The 20,236-nt window shown below is 39.3% G+C and overlaps 1 protein-coding gene across 2 annotated transcripts in view; it reads left to right on the forward strand.

Moving 5' to 3' along the window:
• The window catches only part of ATP8B4 (ATPase phospholipid transporting 8B4 (putative)), a 272,392-nt gene that overhangs the window by 37,879 nt on the left and 214,277 nt on the right, over nucleotides 1–20,236 (forward strand). For both annotated transcript variants that reach the window (XR_004030436.1, XM_012507151.2), the window contains exon 3: nucleotides 12,497–12,555. The gene's annotated coding sequence lies outside the window, so the exon portion shown is untranslated. The remainder of the gene's footprint in view (nucleotides 1–12,496; nucleotides 12,556–20,236) is intronic.

Raw genomic sequence — 20,236 nt, forward strand, 5'->3', positions numbered from 1 at the left:
TCTAAAGAGAGACTTAGATAATTCAGTTTTTCCTTTGGTATAGTTAATTAACATTAATTTAAGAATTATGGTAGCTTAGAAAAAATTTTCACCTTTGTGACTTCACAATGTCACATAAACATTTAGAATGGTCAACCTTGGAAAAACTTCCGCCAAGTTTCTTTCATATATGAACTGTTACAGATATACTTGCCATAAGTAGTGCTGCTATAAGTAGGTTTATGCTCTATAAGCACAGGAATTCTAATGCGTTTTATTCTGTGAAATTCTCATGAAAAAAGAAAAATATGTTTATTATACTTACTAAGTATAAGCATATCATGTCATACATGTATGCATCAACTCCTAGTCAAAACAGAATTTATCACCGCTCAAGAATATGAGGAGTGCATATATATATTATATATCAAATATATAAACTAAAAAAAGGACTATGCAAATATATATTTGATATATTATATATAATATACATATACACTCCTCATATTCTTGAGTGGTGATAAATTCTGTTTTGACTAGGAGTCAAACAACAATATGATATGTTTATTATATATAATAAAATAATCTATATCATATATATTATATATAAAATGAAATATGTAATAAAATGTTTAACATATAGGTACATATACATATACATATACATTTACTTGATACTCCTCATACTCCTGATGGGAGATATATTCTCTTTTGACTAGGAGCTGTTGAATACTAAATCTTACACATATAATTTTACACGTCTGATGATTGGGAGAATTCTGCACAGGCTAACTTCTAGCTCTAGATTTCAAACCTCCAGTCTCTTCCACAATCCACACACTTCTAGTGCCAGGTGCTGTAGGATGTGATCATGTTGCTATGTGACCTCGGGCCCTAGATTCTTACGTTACGGCACTGCGTGGATCTGTATTCCTGACCACCAATAACTGAACTCCATATAGAAGTAACTGTGAATCACATAAATAGACTCCAGGAAACACAAACTCATGTAGTTGCACCTGACTGCCCCTTATCTGGCTCCCAGCAGTGCCATCTGATATGAGGCAAAGTGCGATGGAAGGGATGTTAAAGTGGAGGAGATGATGGTCTTAGCCCCCTGTGGCTAAAATATTTGACTTTTATAAACTGAAAAAAAAGGACTATGTAAACACATTTCTAGTGCTACTCCTTGGGATGAACTGTGCAAGTGAGGTGAGCTGAGCTTGTTTAGCTTCATGGTAAGTTGGCCTCTGCTGGTGATGTGAGGCCAGGGAGGTAATGGGGTAGATGTGTAAAGATTAGGCAGGGCCCTGAAGGCCTTGGTAACAACTGGCTTCTGTGTCTTCAGATGAAGAGCTAGTGGATGGCCTTGAGTAGAAGAGAGAGATAAGACTTGCGGTAGGCAAAATAATACGCCTTGCCCCAGTGACGTCCCAGAACCTGTGAATACATTACCTTACAAGGCAAAGGAACTTTGTGGATGTGCTTAAGTGAAGGGATCTTGAGGGTGGTGAGAATATCCTGAATGGTGGAGGTAGGCCCAGTGTAACTGCAGAGATCCTTATCAGAGGGAGGCAGGAGGGTCAAGGTCAGAGAATGAGATGTGACAATGAAAGCAGAGGTTGGACCGTTGTGGGCCATGAGCCAAGGGATGTGGGCAGCTTTTAGAAGCTGGAAAGTCAAGAAACAGATTCTTCCCTAGGGTCTCTAGAAGGAACTCAGCCCTACTGACACCTTAATTTTAGCCCTGTAAGACCTTTTTCAGACTGCTGACTTTCAGAACTGTAAGATAATGTTTATGTTGTCTTATGCCACTAAATTCATGGTAATTTGTTAGAGCAGCAGTGGAAAACTGATAGAATTCTGAAAGGAGCATTCTGGCTGCTCATTGAGAATAGATGGTAGGGCGAAGGGGCAGAAGCATTGAGACCAGAGGGGAGGCTATTGCAGTAGCCTGGGCAGCGGGGATGGTGGCTTGGACCAGGGTGTGTGCAGAGGAGGCCTGAGAAGTGGCCGATTCTGAACATTTACCAGCTTTCTTTTCTGCCTCAAATCCTGGCCCTCTTGTATCTCTTTTTAAAGCCTTATTACTGGAGTGTGTCATAAATAGGTAAATAAAGTGAGGCTCCTATTTTTTTGTTGGTCTTTTCACACTTGGACTGATATTAGAAGGAACAGCTGAGATGAGACTGTGGTGATGTCCTCTTTTAGTGTCCATATTTTTTACCCCATCTTAGGTGGCAGACTGCCTCCACCAAATTCCTTTTCATTACATCACTGTGGTGTAGTTTGGGTCAGATGCCTGGCAAAATAACCCTGCACACTCCATGGTTTGTATATGGCTACGTAAAGCTCCCTTCAGAGCTGCCTGGGACAGGGAGGGATTCTTTTTGGCCACCTGTCTGGATGTGATGTTCCTTTTCTCCAGTTGCCGTGGCTCTCTGGCCTCTCTTCTGCGTCCTTGCTGTGCACATATCTGTGGGCATGAAAACACTTTGAAGGCAATCATTGTCTTGTTTGTCTTTGTTTTGTCTTTGCTGACTAGCTATTCTAGCTAGGTGAGCAGCTCTATTAGCCTTGCTCAAACGAGCTCAATAAATATTTTTGGGATAAATCACTTTACCTTGGCTCTAGTAAATTTTATTTGCCATATGGATTCAGGGAGCTGAGATGCAGAAACCAATATGTATTAAAGAAACTCAGTTTATAGCCACATGCATCTTAAAATGACAAACACGAATTGAAAGCTTCCTGTGCAAGCCCTGCGGTATCAAGCAGAGAAGTGCTCTCTTCAGAGCTCTTTCTTGCCTGTCTTTCTTTTATGCCTGGAGTTATTTCCTCTCATTTTATGACAGGAGGCTTTCTTGGCCAACCCTTAGGTGGCCAGCCTGGGTTTCACAGAGAAAAATTAAATGTCCTCTAGCTTCTAGACTCTTACAATCTTTGGGGCAGATGCTGATTTTTTTTTTCTCTTTGAGTAGAGATGATACAGAAAGAAAGAAATGACTATTTCTCATCTTTAGAGAAAGCATTCTATATGTTCCAGTCCATAAAAATGCATTTTTTTTGCTATAGATAATCAAATCGTAAAAGAGTGTAGATAGAAAAGAACAGATTAGAACAGGCACATGTAAGAAAAGTTTCCAAGAAAGCAGTCAGTTTTGGACAGGAGTATTCTTAGCGAACTGCCCAAAGGCTCCAAGGAGAGAGGAAACACACCCTACAGGAAGGCCTTCCCAGTGCAGCAGAGACCAACCCTGGAGATGATGAAGCATGGGAAGTGACTGGGCCACGAGGTTGTTTGGGATGGGGTGTGTGATTTGATGTACATCTGGAGTATTGCATTTGATGAGAGGGCTCTTCCCCCTCTCTTTGACCTTTGGACTAAGGCACACACCAATTTGCTGTTTCCCAGTCATCTATGCACTGTACCACTACCATCTCCTTATATCTAGAATCTTCTCCGAGCTTCTTTTATAAGGGAGGAAGTTTTGTGTTTGCATTCTGACTGTACTGCATAATCTTGCTAGGACTCTGTTTCTTCGCCTGTAAAGTAGGGCTGATAACAGTATGTACCTAATGGGATTGTTCTGAGGATTAATAAATAATGTGTGTGAAATACTTCATGTAGTATCTAGCTTGTAATAAGTGCTCAATTAATGTTAGCTATTACTATTATCATTATCATAAGTCTTAAATCTCTAGTCATGAATCTTTACTTATAGAAAGCTACATGCTGAGGGTTTATATGCAGATTTTATTAATTTTATGTGGAATTTGTATAATCCAGTTCATGTATCCTAGAAAAGGAATGAATAATGAATTGGTAAAAATTTTACATTTCTTTGTGAAGCTATAGTGAGCCCTGGAAGGAATAAAGCTCTGAAATCAAATTTTCCAGCTATCTGGACCTGATGAGCAAATTGGCTCAGCCAAGAGAACAACAAACCCAAGGCCCTTTAGTATTTGTTTGAATCCCCTAACTTTGTTTCCAAGCTCTCTTGTGAGGAAAGCATAAAAAAATTGTGGGAAGAGTTTTTTTTTCCTTCTGTTCTCTTTGGTTTTCTGCTTAAATGTCAATAAGTCCCAGAAGCTGCAGGTCACCACTGGGTTTCAATAGGAAACCCCAACTTGGGACACATTTTTCAATTGTATCAGAATGTGTTCTTGGAGTCAACTCAGGAAATCTTGGAGGCTGAGGGACTCTTTTTCTTTAAAGCTCTCCCCACTCATTGTTCTTTCCTCATGTCTTTAATGAATTGCTTTGGCTTCCAACTACATGGACCAGATTATGAAGAATGAAAGAAAATTAGGAAAGGAAGAAGCTTAAGTTATTGATTTAGCTTGAGGAAATTTTTCAGAGATTTCTGACCCAACCCCAAAAACCCACAATCACCCTAAACCCCAAATGACACTTCACGTTTGGAGACATTCTTCAGCTTTTGGATCGGTACCAGTCTTGCTCAGGAAATATCAGTCTCTATCACTGTTTTATATAGGGACCCCGAATGCTCCATGGTGCTTCATCATTTCATGATTTTGAGGGTCTACAGCCAAGTGCCTGAGGCTGTTTTCTAAACCACATTTGGCGAAGGACAAAATGCTCTGGAGTTAATTAAAGAAAGACTGTTGTATTTGTTAATTAGGGATTCATACTTGCTGTGATCGCTCGTGGGTCTAGTGGAAACTTGCTAACTCTTCCCTTTACTCTTGCTCTTATTAGCAGAGCTCATGCGTTCACTACCTAATCTTAAATACTAAGGTGTTACAAATTGTTCACAAACTGATTTTTAGGAAAAGGTTGTAAATGGCCTGTTTTCTTTTGCCTACTGGAAGTGGAAGTTGGATAATGTATAATTTATTATATTATGATGGAGAAGAGGCCAGGTTAGGAGTTGGTTGTTGCCTTTGAGGACCTGGAGTAGAATCAATGGGCATTTGCCAATTTCCATTGAAAATACTGAAAAAATTACTTCAAGATCTTCTTGGGAAATAACCATATTAGCAAATTTAAGACTGACTATTCAAGCTTGAGTGATTTCCTTTTTTGCCCATTTACTATTTTTCAGTTTTTTTAAAAAAGGATTTTTCTGGTATTTTTCTGTTTACAATGTATTTTCCATATATTTCCTCATTAAATGATTATAACACATGGTGGCATTATTTTACTGAGAAACCATAAGTAAGGAGAGGTATGAGTTAAAATGTACTTGTATAGGTACTTGCAGAAGGATCATTGGCTCTTGTTGCCTCATGGTCCAAGCGTCTTTTTCTTTTATGAGGACTTTTTTTTTTTTTCTTGAGAGGGAGTCTCGCTCTGTCGCCCAGGCTGGAGTGCAGTGGCGCGATCTCGGCTCACTGCAAGCTCCGCCTTCCAGGTTCACGCCATTCTCCTGCCTCAGCCTCCATAGTAGCTGGGACTACAGGTGCCTGCCACCATGCCTGGCTAATTTTTTGTATTTTTTGTAGAGATGGGGTTTCACCATGTTAGCCAGGATGGTCTTGATCTCCTGACATCGTGATCTGCCCGCCTCAGCCTCCCAAAGTGCTGGGATTACAGGCGTGAGCCACCGCGCCCGGCCTATGAGGACTCTTTCATTAAACTCTCATTTTATTTTTTTATTTTTGAGACAGAGTCTCGCTCTGTTGCCCAGGCTGGAGTGCAGTGGCGCAATCTCGGCTCACTGCAAGCTCCGCCTCCTGGGTTCACGCCATTCTCCTGCCTCAGCCTCTCCGAGTAGCTGGGACTACAGGCACCCGCCACCACGCCCGGCTAATTTTTTGTATTTTTAGTAGAGACGGGGTTTCACCATGGTCTCGATCTCCTGACCTCGTGATCCGCCCGCCTCGGCCTCCCAAAGTGCTGGGATTACAAGCATGAGCCACCGCGCCCGGCCTAAACTCTCATTTTTATGGGTCCTAAAAATCTTCCTAACAGGGGAACAACACCTTAATTGAACTTAAAAGTTTCTAGCAGGGGGCCAGACATGGTGGTTCATGCCTGTAATTCCAGTACTTTGGGAGGCCAAGGTGGGAGGATTGTTTGAGACCAGGAGTTCGAGACCAGCCTGAGCAACATAGTGAGACCCTGTCTCTACTTATTAAAAAAAAAAATTCTAGCAACATAGTATTATGTCCCTATCATCTTTTAAACTTGTTTCTTAGTGATCTGATTACACTTTTGGATGTTCTGTCTGTATCTCCCCTTTCCAAATGGAAAGACAAGCGTAAGTGGATATAGTTTTGTTTTTAATCATAAACCAGGAGTGACTTTAACAAACCATCAGCCCTATGAGATAATTCTTTTTTTGCAGGGAAGTTAGGAGCTATAGATTAATTATTCTGAAACTGGATTATTCTTTTTGATACGTGTTCCCTAATATTTAACTGATTTATAAATGTTTACTTCCTGAAATAAATGAGATATCCTCATTTAATTATCTTGGAGAATATAACTGGAAGTACATGGCTCAAAGATAAGCATCCAATGAGTGCTTCATGGCTATCCTATTTGGTTGAGGAAGGCATCAAATTATATTGGATTTTATGATTTTGGGGGATTTAAGGTTATTTTCATCATCCTATATGGAGTAGCACTTTGAAGGCTTACTTATCTATTTTTCTATATTCTGGAGCAGATTCAAAACAAATGTCTAAGAGATTTCTGCCTCTGCTGATGGCTGTTATCTTGGATCACTAGAATGACAAAGGATGGCTTCCTTCCTATCCAGGCACACGTTTCTGTTAGGTTCCTCAGGTGTCAGAAAATGATACAAATGCTATTACCAACTTGATCTTCTTTTGGGTCTTGTACTCAGCCAGCAATACAGTGTAGCAGCGTTCCAGGTATGTTCCAGGAAGTTCAATCTCAAGTTCATGGTCACATAGTATTTATTACAGTGAAGTTGATAGAAATAAGAATGATTACTCAACAAACACATAGCTTATGCATTCATTCAAATATTCCAAAATATAGTCCTGGATTTAATCAGATCGACAGAGAATGAGTACAGAGACCCTATCGTAGGCCCCTCTGAATTGTGTCCTGAGATAATATCCTTAGGGTTGTTACAAAACATAGCTCCAAAAACCTTATTTTATGTTCTTTATATCAAATAATGACTTCCTTATGAGGATTTCTTAGGTAAATTAATGCCTGAGGCAAGAATTACTAATAATTGTACTTTTCCTGAGAAATTGATTAATTATTACCTACCAGAACTACTAATAATTGTACTTTTACTGATAAATTGACTTTATTACCTCACAGACTTTGTAAAATAAAGGGCAATAGACAGGCATTCCTTTATTCTGTGGCATTTGTGGCACACCTGGATCAGGTGTGGGGGTCATTGGACTAGCCATTTTTATTATTGTTCTTGACTCTGGTTGATTATCATTCTTCCTTCTGTATCTTCTTCCACTCTACTCTACTTTAAACATTTAAACAAGTATTTTTCCTGTTGTACATTCTTTTTTGTAAAATTTTTTATTTTAATTTTTGTGAGTACATAGTAGGTATATCTATGGGTTGTACATTGGATATTTTGGTACAGACATGGAGTATATAATCACGTCATGTAAAATGGGGTATCCATCCCCTCAAGCATTTTCCTTTGTATTAGAAACATCCAATTATACTTTGTTATTTTTAAGTGTACAATTAAATTATTATTGACTATAGTCACCCTGTTTTGCTGTCAAATAGTAGGTCTTACTGTTGTACATTCTTGAGTAGCTGTTTTGCAGATGGTCGTTGTCTGTAAACACTTTTGCAGAGATGTCTTTATTTCCCCTTCACACTTGATTATTTGGCTGGGTATAGAATTCTAAGTTTCAAAATATTTTTCTTTAAAACTGAAAATAATCACTCCAATGTCTTCTAGCATCCTTACTGCTGATGAGAAATGTCGTATTGGTCTAATTCTTATGTTTCAGGCTAACCATTTTTTTTTTCTTTTGGAAGTTTTTGGGATTATCTCCTTGTCCTTGGAGCTCAAAGTTTTATGAAGGTTTGTGGGTTCATTTTCATTCATCCTGATTGGTACTTGGTGGCCCTTTCACTTTGGAGAGCTCCATCTTACTCTGGAGCAGAGCAGTTTTCTTCTATTTATTTGATTGTTTTCACCTATCCATTGTCTATGTTCCCTTACCCTAAGTTTGTTTTTTTCACATTTTCCTCCTGTTTTGTCATTTTGATATATATTTTGTGAGATTTATCCAATCTGTTCTTCCCTCTTGTCCATTCTACTTTCCAGTGTGTCCAATAAATATTTTTAATTTCTAGGGACTTTTTCTTGTTCTCTGTTTTCTTTGTTTATATTAGCTTGTTCTTGTTTCATGGATGCCATGTCTTCTCAAATATCTTTGAGGTGCTGGGTACAGTGGCTCATGCTGGCAGTCCCAGCTATTCAGGAGGTTGTGGTGAGAGGACTGTTTGAACCCAGGAGTTCGAGACTGCGGTGAACTACAATTGTGCCACTGCCTACCAGCCTGGGTGACAGAGTGGTATGCAGTGGCACAATCTCAAAAAAAAAAAGCATCTCTAAAAAACCTGTATATCTATGTGTATATATTCAAGGCAGTAATTAGAATTAAAAAGAGAAACCAATCCCCTTTTTCTACCTGTATTCAGCATTATTTCTTCTTGTTGGATCCCTCTTTTTTGTGCTCTTGGTTTTTCTCAGCTGTTACTGGTTTGTATTTATAAATAAAGGACTAGATAAATTAGTGCCATCGCAAGGGTCTTTTTCTCTGCCAGGCCTCTCCTTTGAACAGGAGTGAGCAGCCTGCTGACAGAGGCTTTTCTGTGGGTTAGGCAGGCAGTCTGGCAAATCCCACAATGGCCCCAGTCAGGCAGGCTTTACTAGGGGCCAAGTTGGCTATAGCTGCTGTAGAGGGGCAGAGCTCTTCCTTCTCAGGCCTGAATATTCACCCTTGGTTTCCTTCCCTGATGTGTTGCCTACTCTCTTTGTGGGCAAAGAATGGGGTGCGGGAGATCCCAACTGGTTCAGTTATTTTTTTTTAATTACTCTAAGGTGGTAATATAATTTATCATCAAATGGAGACACTTTTGAGAATGAAAGGGGAACCTATCGATTATTTTGACAAGATAATAGGCATAACCTGGGCCTGTCACCCTGTCCATAACCTACTCTCAATCTTCGTATTTACTGACTCTGAATTTAGAGCTGCTCTGGGCTCATTGGGAAGATCACTCTTCTAATTCTTTTGGCTAGAGTTATTTCTATCTTTTTTCTCCCAGTCAAAATGATCTCATCTGCTTTCTATTTTATTCTCTAGGCTTTCTTCAAAATTTATGAACCTCTGCTAGGCACTACTCTTGTTTTCCAGCACTGTTATGTTTTTAATCTTAAAAAATGTATTCTGTAATTTCAGAGGGACCTGAGAAAGAAAGGAGGAAAAAGACAGACTCAACTTGCCATCTTAAACCAGAAGCTCTTTTAGCAATTTTAGTATACTTTAAACATGCTGACTTACTATATTTTATACATCCTTATATATTGCCTTACTCCTTTTTGGAACTGGACAAATTCAATGATAATTGTGCAGGTGTGAGCTCACGCTGGTAAATCATCAACCCCTTGGTGACTAGTTTCCTTTCATTCCTCTTACATATGGAAGGATCCCATGATGCCTGTGAAGTATCAGGCATTAGGTCATTGAACCTCTGAGCTATTCTCAATGGGAATAGTTATGGGGGATTTGTCTTCAGCTTCCTCTTTTTCCAGGATGTGATTTATTGCCAAAAGGTCTTTATATCCCCTCATACACTGTGGTAGCACAGAGAAGAAAGTTAATTCCTGCAAAGATAATTCAGGTGTAGCATAGTCAGGTTAAAGACAGAAAACTGTAGCAATTTAGAACCAAAGCCAGTATTTTGCAGAACTTAATGAAGGGATGCTAAATTTTCTGCCAGAATTAATCCAGGAAGACTTAGTTCAGAAAGATGATAATTAATAGAAGTAACAGAGGTAACGATTAAGACTTACTAAGAAGGATTTAGAAGCAAAAGTGGGCTTCCTGGCTCTAATCAGGTTTTGTGGGACAAGAGCAATTTGGATACCTGAAAGAAGGTCCAAACTGACCTACCGTGGAAACTACTTCGCTGCTTTGGGAATGGGCTAGTCCCTATCCTTGTGGAGTGTGGTTACATGGAGATCCTGGACAGGATGGTCTCTTTTTTTTCTTTTCTTTTTTGAGACGGAGTCTTGCTCTGTTGCCAGGCTGGAGTGCAGTGGTGCAATCTCGGCTCACTGCAACCTCTGCCTCCCAGGTTCAAGCGATTCTCCTGCCTCAGCCTCCCGAGTAGCTGGGACTACCAGCATGTGCCACCATGCCCAGCTAATTTTTGGATTTTTAGTAGATATGGGGTTTCACCATGTTGGCCAGGATGGTCTCGATCCCTTGACCTCATGATCTGCCTGCCTCAGCCTCCCAAAGTGTTGGGGTTACAGGCATAAGCCACCGCACCCAGCCCAGGATGGTTTCTATGTGGCTCACAGAGTCAAGATTCTGGTGTTTGGAGTGGGTAAAATTAGGTACAGAACTATAGAATTCTACTCTTGGATATGCTTCATATAAATGTGAAATTTAAGAAGGATCATCATCTGAATGTATATGAACTAAGCTAAAGCCAATTAATATATAATTAATATATCTGATTTTTGTTTTGCTGCTATAGTCTATAAATTACATGCAGCATACCAGTGGTCCAGGTTAACCTTTTGCCATGCAGAAAGAGCCCTCGCTCCTACCATCCCAGTAACATTTTTTGCTTTCCTGTCAGCAATTTTACTACTTCTGGGTTATGGTGGTGTTATATAAATAAATTATCTAGCTTTTTAAGCATTTAGATTCCCTCACCCTTCAAAGTACCACTTTGGGATTTGATGTTTTAATTCTTTTCTTTCAAATTTGGGGCATCAGTAAGAAAGAGAGGATGGTTTGAGGTGTTTCCTTCAGGTGGGTGGGTGGTTGAGAGGTTGCTTCCTGGTGGGTTCTGGATTGCAAAGTTATAGGTTAGGAGCAAGCCCATTCAGGTATCATCAACTGTTGATGCCAGTCCAATATTGTTCTTATCAGCAATTAGTTGAGCCAGACTGGAAAACAGGAACCATCACAGAGAACTGGCTTTATTAGATAGGCAAGAGGGAAACCATGCAGGTGGTTACTGGACAGACAAAACACCCTACAAATGGTAGAAACCCAGTCATAACCAAAGACAGGGTGTCATTTGTCAGGAGCAGTCCTTAGAGGTGACCTTTAGTCTCGGGAGTTGAACCACCAGGGCTACGGAGAGATTCCGCCTGGACTTTTGGAAAAAATTTGTTTTTACAATTCATGGTGCCTGGCATGCAAAGGGTGGGTGCTAAAATATATTCCTTCCTTCCTTCTCTCCCTCTTCATCTCCCTCATTTTCCTCATCTCCCTTCTGCTTCCAGCTCTTCTTTTCACTTTCCTTTTGCTCTTCCCTCCTCCATCCCCAACATGTGTCTCCAAATTACTTTCCACCATCCAGTCTTCTTTATCTCTGGTTGTTAAGTGCCTTCTCTACACTCAGACTCTTACTGCAATCCCTCCATCTTTTACCACCTGTCACCTACCCAGTTGGAGAATTATGGGATTAAGGGAATTTAATGGTGAGAGGGTCAAGTCACTCGCCATGAGAGTCCAGCATTGACATCTGGTGGTTACCTTGCTGACTCTTTTCTCATAGCTTTCATCATTCCATCCTAAATCTTTGGTCAACTCTGGAAGTACCTCTTCAGTAAACATGGAGCAAGAGCTTGCTACCCTTACTACAAAACTTGTTCTGCTGGTGTTTCTGGGGCACTGTCTTATCTTGCCCTCTGCAAATTTTTATTCTGCACTGTCATAATCCTTAGGTTTATTGTCCTTTTTATATTATTATTTGTACTGGCGTTTGCATTTGCTTTCAGAAGAGATTTTATTATTTGGTCACTTCCAGCTAAGGGCAGCTCTCAGTCTCCTGATTATGTGTCATTCCTCTTAATATGCCTGGGCTTACAGATATCACCTTTGGTTCTAAGACCATAAGGTCTGTGACCTCACTGGCCACTTCTGTATGGTTTTTTTTGGCTATGTTATATTTTGTGACTTTGTAGCAACAAACCCCACAAAGCATTCCTTGCCAGGATGCATTTGACTTTGTCAGCTCCTTCTCTTAGGAACCACTTGAAGTTAAGAGAAAGGGTCTTTGCGGTGCTGAAGGGACATAGAAATTGGAGATACATAATGTTTTGCTTTATGGTTGGCATCAGGAGGACAATGAGAAACATTGTAGCTTTCCATCTTGGGACTTTCCAACACATGTTCCAACATGTACACTGGAAAAAGCCAATGCCCTTCAAATTTGAAAGAAAAGAATTCTTGCAGCCTTAACAACAAAGCAACCTAAGTCATGTTTTTTTAATGAGTTATTTGTTTCTGTGGGCCTACAATTTAATTTCATACCTGATTTCTCTCTCTTTAGAAGCAGAACGGATAGTGAAAGCCAATGACCGTGAATATAATGAAAAGTTCCAGTATGCGGTGAGTGAAACACACATAACACATACATACTGGGATAGGTCTTACTTAAAGACAGTGGGATGCATGTCTTCTAGAACTTTATGACTTCACCAAAAACTTTCTTCATTGGCCCATTTTAACAGCAAGGTGCCATATGTTTCCATACATACAGATCTTAGTAATGTTTACAAACGTATTTCTCTTCCACTAAGAGTAGTTGGTATGCTTGTTGTCATGGGCAGATGATAAAATCTCTTCTTTCTCAAGAATTGACGTTTAGCTCATTTTGGTACCTATTTGGTTAGTAGAATACATAGGAATAATATGAAAATGGACCTTTTTGGTAGCACTTAGTGATGGATGTAGTGACGTTAGCTAGTGGTTGATGAATGGCATTTGAGGGATTTTCTCTGAGCAACTCAGGCTGAATGTAGAAAAATATATGTAAGATAAAGTTCCACTCCCGCCATTCTGGAAGACAGTGTGGCAATTCCTCAGGGATCTAGAACCAGAAATACTATTTGACCCAGCAATCCCATTACTGGGTATGTACCCAAAGGATTATAAATAATTTTACTATAAAGACACATACACATGTATGTTTATTACAACACTGTTCACAATAGCAAAGACTTGGAACCAACCTAAATGTCCATGATTTGGGCATAGACTGGATAAAGAAAATGTGGCACATATACACCATAGAATACTATGCACCCGTAGAAAAGAATGACTTCATGTCCTTTGCAGGGACGTGGATGAAGCTGCAAACCATCATTCTTTGCAAACTAACACAGGAACAGAAAACCAAACACTGCATGTTCTCACTCTTAAGTGGCAGTTGAACAATGAGAACACAAGGACACAAAGAGGGGAACATCACACAGCAGAGCCTGTCAGGGGCTAGGGAGCTAGGGGAGGGATAGCATTAGGAGAAATACCTAATGTGGATGATGGGCTGATGGGTGCAGCAAACTACCATGGCACATGTATACCTATGTAACAAACCTGCACATTCTGCATGTGTCCCAGAAGTTAAAAAATATATATATACACATATATATGTGTATCTATATAATATGTGTGTGTGTGCATGTGTGTGTGTGTATATATATGTATATATATATGTGTGTATATATGTGTATATATGTGTGTACATATGTGTATATATGTGTATGTATATGTATGTGTATATGTGTATATATGTGTATATATGTGTATGTATGTGTATATATATGTGTATATATATATGTGTATATATATGTGTGTATATATATGTGTGTATATATGTGTGTATATATGTGTGTATATATATATATGTGTATATATATGTGTGTATATATATATGTGTGTATATATATGTGTGTATATATGTGTATGTATATATATGTGTATATATATATATGTGTATATATGAGGCCGGGCGCAGTGACTCACGCCTGTAATCCCAACACTACTTTGGGAGGCCAAGGTGGGCAGATCACAAGGTCAGGAGTTCAAGACCAGCCTGGCCAATATGGTGAAACCCCATCTCTATTAAAAATACAAAAGTTACCTGGGCGTGGTGGTGGGCGCCTGTAGTCCCAGCTACTTGGGAGGCTGAGGCAGGAGAATCACTTGAACCCAGGAGATGGAGGTTGCAGAGAGCCAAGATCGCACCACTGCACACTCCAGCCTGGGTGATAGAGGAAGACTCCTTTGCAAAAAACAAACAAACAAAACAAAAACAAAAACGAGATAAAGTTCCCAGGTCCTGAATGATTGTATTTACAGAATGATTACATGTGTGGGCTTTAGGCTTGTACTGAACAGTTTATTTTAAGTGAGGATTTTTTTCATTGACATAAGGAATATTTATTGAATGTCTACTAAGTGACTGGCACTGTCGTAGGCTACAGTGGCGAAAAACTTCATGAATTACATCATGGGCCTTCATAAAGATCTTATTCTTCTATGACTCTATCTAAGTTGCTGCCTGGAATCTTTTATAAGCTCTAAGATAGAAAACTGGTAGAGTTGTTTCTGTAGGTGATATGTGGCCTATAAGACCTGTTATTTAGCAGCACATTTAATGAAAGAAAGTGTCAATTCAAAGAGGGGTTTGATGGCTATTAAAGCATAGAAATGTGAGAGTCCCAGGGGCAAACTTTGGCAGTGTCCATTAGGTACCAGCTGGAGGAGAGAGAATTCTGGTCAGTGGAGTTTTTTGTGTGTTGTTCCTTTAGGCAGATCTTTCCCATATATGGAGATGGATGCATTGGGCTATTATAGCTTGATTAATTATTAATTAATATGAATATGAATATTTAGGAGAGGTATTAATATTTAGAAGAGGTAGCTAACAATTTCTCTTTTTTCATGCTGTGCTAGTCATGCAAACTTGTGATTATAATTTGATTTTCAATGTAGGTTTCCCTGTAGGAATTCAGTATGCCACCTCCATGACAGATTTCTCATTGTAGAACAATATACTGACACTCTGATTTTGTTCTTCCATCTTGTAAGCTTGGTTAAAGTAAGTCTGCTCTTGAGACAAGAAATCCCTCTCAGGAGGCTGATCAACATGCTTCATAGCCTGGGAGAGGGAGGGGCTATAATTCCCCAAGGTGACAAATGTCACTCTGTATGGCCTCCTGACATATGGTCATTCAGCCCTCCTGGTGAACACCAGACTTGGCCCCATGCCTTTCCATCCATTCTACAGCCAGTCCTTTAACTGTAGAGAAAGACCTCTGAAAGCCTTGACCATCAAGTCCCAAATCAGAGAGCTAGATACATGTATATTTAAGACCTTGAGAAAAATACCCAGCAATAACTAATCTGCTATGGGGTAATTATGCATTTAAGTGCTTGGCTGCGTTTACTTGTTTTCCAATATGTAACAAGTATTTTCCTTATGTGAGTAGTAACCCTATAAGGAAAGCCTTATTTCGTTTGCACCTTGTAAAATGATATGCTCTTTTCAATTTACAATTATTTTTGCTTAATTAATGGAATATTGCAGACTCACAGAGAAGCATGGGGAATAACAACATGCCATTTGCCTACCACCCATATTGAATAGATGTTAACAATTTGCCATTGCTTCAGATCTTTCTTTTAAAAGTCATAAAATGCTAATGATATAGACATGATTTTCTCTTGAGCTTTCATGATATTGAACAAAAGCACACACATGTGTGGCTGTGGCTGTTTTCTGTTGGGTTTCCTAATAATCACAAGGCAGTAGAGGAGTATCCTGTGGCTACAGCAGATTGAACAAGGTAGCTCCATCTCTGAGTTAAAACATACCAAGATGGGCTGGGCATGGTGATTCACGCCTGTAATCTCAGAACTTTGGGAGGCCGAGACGGGTGGATCACGAGGTCAGGAGTTCGAGACCAGCCTGGCCAATATGGTGAAACCCTGTCTATACTAAAAATACAAAAATTAGCCAGGTGTGGTGGTGCGCGCCTGTAGTCCAGCTACACAAGAGGCTGAGGCAGAGGAATTGCTTGAACCTGGAAGGCGGAGGTTGCAGTGAGCCAAGATTGTGCCACTGCACTCTAGCCTGGGCAACAGAGTGAAACTCCATGTCAAAAAACAAAACACAAAACAAAAAACCAAGATAAAAACAAAATCCACCATGGGTTGGTAAAACCAAGAGTGACAACAAAAATGGAGAAAGAAAACTACAGAGCAGAGAGGGGCACAGGTATCCCAGATTAAAGGACTTCCATTGTGGCTCAGAGGGAATGAGCACCTGCCATGCTCTTAGAAGGAGCATGGGACCCCCAAATACACCTAGGTGGTGTTGCCTTGGTTTGGGAACACCCAAAAGGATGCCTGGCCATGCAGTGAGCTGTGGACCCTCTCTCAGCCTCAGTGTATTCTGCTATATGTTGGGGATAATCAAAGTACCTATTTAATACAGTTATTGTAAGGAGAAAAGTAGAATAAAATACAAAAACCCTATGAGCTAGTCTAAGTAGAGCTGGGATTTGAACCTATGCCTTTCTGATTTTAAGCTTTTTTTTTTTTTAAGCCCCTAAATGGAATATCCTTTTAAGAAAGGCAGCATCCTGGTGTCTTTTGCTCAGTCTTGCCCAGCTTTAAAGGATATCACTCCAGATGGAAATGAATTTGGAGAGACTTCAACATATCCCAGGGAGAGTGCTAATAATAATTAATAAAGATAGTGATAATGATAGCTTAAAACAGGTAGGGCTCACCATATGAAAGGCATGGTTCTCAGCACTCTACTCTATTAAACTTATTTAATCTTATAACTAGTCCACGAAGTACTCTTATTTTTTATTATCTTTTTTTAGTATATGGAAATGTTAAGCCATTGAGATCTCACTTAAGTGACTTGCTCAAGGTCACATAGATAATAGCTCACATCCATACAGCTTGAACCCAACTGTGTACCAGGTGCTTTGAACATATTTTAATCTTCCACAAAACTTGCTGAGATGAAGATGGGGCTCTATTTAGTAACTTGTCTAAGCCGTGCAAATAAAAGGTAACAAAGCTGGAATTCTAATGCAGATTGGCCAGATTCTAAAACCTATATTTTTTTCATGATGTCATGCGGCTCTTTTGAGCAATCTTGGAAAACAAACAAAATACAAATAAAAAACCAATCAACCAACCAAACAACAACAACAAAACAAACCCCAATCACTTTGCCTTTCCTCACATAACCACTGGTAAACTTCTTATATTCTAAAGACAAAGGTAGATAAAGGAGATACACAATTTTACAATCTGAGGCTAAGAGTGGCCTTAAATATTACCCTGGGCTTTTGTAGGTAAGAATTTAGGAGAAAAATTTACAGATAGCTCTGATAAATTGTGTGATTTCCAGAAACATTAAGCCCGATCAGACAAACTTTTTTCCTGGAAGGCTGGCAGAAGATACTTCAATACCTCGAGAACCTTCATTTATCAACAAACTCTAAAGCTGCAAATCACATTATAGGACATAGCACAGGCTTAAAAATGATCAAAAGCACTTTTGAGAAATAAAGGGTTTAGAACATAAAAGATAAGGTTAACGATTCTAAGTCAAATTAATTTGTAAATTAGACATGGTATTGTGAGAACTGGAAGGTAAAAACATCAAATTATAAGAGGGATTTAGACTGCCAAAATGTGTAAGACAAAATGGGATTGAAGAGTGGAGGGAAAGTGAGCCAAGTGCTAGAATTATTATTCTCATTAGAAGGGAGTTCAATGTTTTCTTGGTTAATAATAGGAATGAATAATAGAAGTAGAAAACAGTTGTTTTAAAATATGTTAATGTTAATAGTGGTTAAAAGAAAAATTGTGAGTGAGCCAAACAGCCTGACTCATTCCTGTTACAAGGATTCCAGAGTGAATGGTAGAAGTGGTGAAAACAGTTGAAATTGTATTAAAATATATTAATGTTAAAAGATCAGAAAAAGTGTTAGCTTAATTATAGCTATTTTCTGATTTTGTTTAAAAGTTCAAAAAGATGAGGATGGAAAGCACTGTTTCCCACTGGTTCTTGTTCTCTCACTTTCTGTCACCTAGGCCCAGGCATGGTCTATCCTCATTCAATTCTCTTGAACTTTAACAGAATTTGAGAAGGGAAATTAACCAATTTGAGTGATGAGAAACTTATCCTGCCTCAAACTCAGAAACTTCAGTAAAGCCAAAACACTTAATAAATTGTATCTGAATATATTTAATGCACAAAGGTAGATGGGCAGTTTTAAAAGGATTTTTTTCCTGAGTGGAGTTATTGATCCCATTTAGGAAGTGCATAGGCTTATGTAAATTGATGAAGATTTAACCAGTAGTTTTACAAGCTTAGAAAGAAAGAGTCCCACCTAAAAATTATGATTCTAATGCTGTAGTTTATTCCTAGAATCTGCAAATGCCTTGTTGATATCCTAGTTATTGGATGAAATCTATTTGCTGCTCCCATGATTTTTTGTGGTTGGTAAAACAATGCCCATTTGGATTTTCCAAAGTGTTCATTCAGTGCAACAGTATGGTTGAGTGCCTCCAACTCCCAGCAGTCAGCGCTACAATCACACCACTAAGGCTCCCTGCAACATGAACTCCTTTTATTTGCCTCCCGCCCATTTAAACAGGACTTCGTACGTTTGCACAGTCAGCAAACTTCTCTCCCCTCTTAACTCAGAATCTAAGTGGTTGAGAGTAGAGTAGAAAAATATGGTTCACCATCATTCTCAGTGTGTGAACCGAGATGGTCACTGGGCCTCTTTAGGCCCCCATCATAATAATGTATCTGTGTTTCTCTGAGAAAAGACTGGCTTAACAGGAAAATTTCATGTTGCTGTGTGTGGGGTGCATAGATCATTCATTGTCCCCTTTTCTTTAATAGAAATAAAAATAATTTTCAAAATTTAATATTCACAACATACCCGTTCTATACCTAGCAACATGTATGTTTGTTGCCTTTTCCTCATTTATTTTCCAAACAGTATTTGAGGGAATGTACAAAAAGCATATAAAGCTCAAAGGGATAACAATACATGAAGAAGCTAGTGTAGGCAGAGTATGTTTAGGTGGGCCCCAAAGTGCATGCTACAGGACCTGCCTGCTTAGACTAGCAGTGTGTTGAGTGCTACTGGAGCTATTAAGAAAGGGGGTACAAATTCTGCTTTCTACCTTCAAGGAGCAAATATAATCTACTCAGGAAGAGAAGCCCAGCACACTAGAATGAAACTAATAATAGGTAAGAATGAAAAGGTGCTGTGAAATTCTAATTTTGTGATGTGGCCTGTAAATGCTAGGGAAAGGAGAGCTCAAAGTACACGAAAGTTTTGCCAGAGGAAATGGGAAATGATTCCTGCCTTGTTTGTTTATTTGTACCACCAGTGTTAGCAAGGAGAGGCAGGAGCGAAAGCCTGTAGTCGGACCTTAGACTACAGGCTAACAGAAGTGAGAGTGTGTCATGAGGAATTATGGTTTGGGTAGGTGAGACCAGACTATTTAAAAAAAGAGTTTAAACATGAGGTAATTGGCTGTCAGGACCTGGGGAGTCACAGAGTGAAAAGGGATTTTATTTGCCCTCCATATAAAATAGGCCAAATCCCCTAATGGAAATGGCCAGGTTAACAAAGAACATAAGTTGGGTGTGGTGGGAGCTGTAGATTTAGGAATATTGGCTGGAAGGAGACGCTTTAAGCTAGGAGATAAGTGGGGCTTGTTAAGCAGTGATGGAACTTGCTAAATGTGAGGTATGGGGTGGAAACTCAGTTTGTTAGAGAGCGGGAGGGAAAGAACTTAAGAAGGAACAGAGGACAGCAAGGATTGAGGTGAACAAAGAGAGAACAGTGGAGGAAGGTGTCAAGGAAGGGAACGTCTCAGGAAAGAGGGAGTGGTGAACAGGTTTAACGGTAGGTGCCTAAGAGGTTAAGAACTAAGGGAAAACATCTTTAATAGAAGGAAGTAACTGGAGGACCTCAAGAAAGCCATTTTAATTTTTTAAGAAAGTTGAGGTTTGAAAGTCAGAGGGCAGAAAAAAAACCACAAACTGTAAAAAAAAGAGGGAGTGGGGTAGGGCTAATTCAATTAATAGCTTGCAATAAAGAGAAGAGAAACAGTATAAAAGCTTTCAGGCTGACTGAAATTTGGTCAACCATTTTTAAATCAATCTTTTCACATATTTTGGCTTTCTGGGTATGTATTGAAAATCCATGGAAAGGTGAAACTCCATAAATAT

This window comes from Nomascus leucogenys, chromosome 6 (assembly GCF_006542625.1).
Source record: "Nomascus leucogenys isolate Asia chromosome 6, Asia_NLE_v1, whole genome shotgun sequence".
NCBI lineage: Eukaryota > Metazoa > Chordata > Mammalia > Primates > Hylobatidae > Nomascus > Nomascus leucogenys.